This window comes from Pteropus alecto, unplaced genomic scaffold, assembly GCF_000325575.1.
Source record: "Pteropus alecto unplaced genomic scaffold, ASM32557v1 scaffold49, whole genome shotgun sequence".
NCBI lineage: Eukaryota > Metazoa > Chordata > Mammalia > Chiroptera > Pteropodidae > Pteropus > Pteropus alecto.
Window position 1 is genome coordinate 904,700 of NW_006443131.1, and position 1,355 is coordinate 906,054.

Sequence of the window (1,355 nt, forward strand, 5' to 3'; positions counted from 1 at the left end):
TTTGTCCTTCTGCGTCTGGCTCATTTCACTTAGTTCGATATCTTAGTTGTATGAGCTTCAGCAAATGCATCCATCTGTGTAACCACCAGCCCAATCAAAAAAAAAATTTTAGCCATTTTCCTCTCCCCCAAAACTTCCCTGTGCCCCTCTGCAGCTAAGGCTGCACCCCCAGCTCCATCCTCAACCCCCAAGCCTGGCCCTTTGAAGTCTCCGATCCGCTTCCCGTTGCTACAGTCTAAGGTTTCGTGTAAATGGCTTGCACAGTATATTCACACCCGTGTCCCGCGGTAAGACTTTTCAGCAGTTGACCGCTCAGGCGGCTGAGCTCTATGGACATAAGCCCCACTTATCTTTACGCCAGTTGATGGGCACTAGGTTATTTTCCATTTGGGGGCTACTATGAATAAACCTACTACGAACATTTGTGTACAAGCCTTTACGTGTTCATTTACCTTGGTAGCTACTTAGGAGCCGGATTGCTGGGTTATGCGTTATGAATTCTTTATGTATTCTGGTTTCAAGTCCTTCGTCGAGAATATGTATTGAGAACATTTTCTATCTGCGAGCCAAGCAAGCGTTGTTTGGTTTGGCGCTGGAGGAGGAAGGTGTTGGGGGGGCAGACTGGATGGTGTCGCCCCCTTTGGGAAAGGAAGGGAAGGAAAGAAGATGAGGTAGGGTGGACGCCGCTGCTCCTGATTCACGTGCCACCAAAAGTCTCCAGCAGGGGGCAGCAGAAACCAGAGCACAGCGCCGGGGGCCGGAGGCCAAAGACCATAGAGTTGCAGCATGTCAGAGGCCAGAGGGGCCTTGGAAGTCACCTGATCCAGCATCTTCAAAGGGCAACAGGGGAGACTGAGGACCGGAGAAGAGGCCTCTGCGATCTCTCCGCCTTCACCTGGCTCAGGTGTTGTCATCCTTCCGCATTCGGCGCAAGGCCGCCTCGCTGGGCGTCCGTCAGCCTCTGCCCCCTCCCGAATCTGAAAGTTCAACTTGCCCTCTCTCGGGACTCAGGGCTTCAAGGACCGGGGCCCGGTCAAAATCGGCTTCGTGACGCCGGGGCCCGGCCTAAATGGGGACCGTGAGAGACGGAGCTCCCGTTCTGGCAGCGGTGTTGGGGGAGGGTTGATGAGTAAACTGAGTCAGAAAGGTCGGCACGCGAGACTCGATGAAGAGTGCTGTATAAAAAAGAGAGACAACCCCCAGGGAAGGACGGTGGGGCGTGGGGCGCAGTCTGGGAAAGGTGGTCCGGGTCGGCCTCGCCGAAAAGGTGAGGACCCGAAGGAGGTGGATGAGGCAGCCACGCACGCCCCGGGGGCAGAGCATCCTGGGCAGGGGCAGGGCACCCCGGGCAGGGG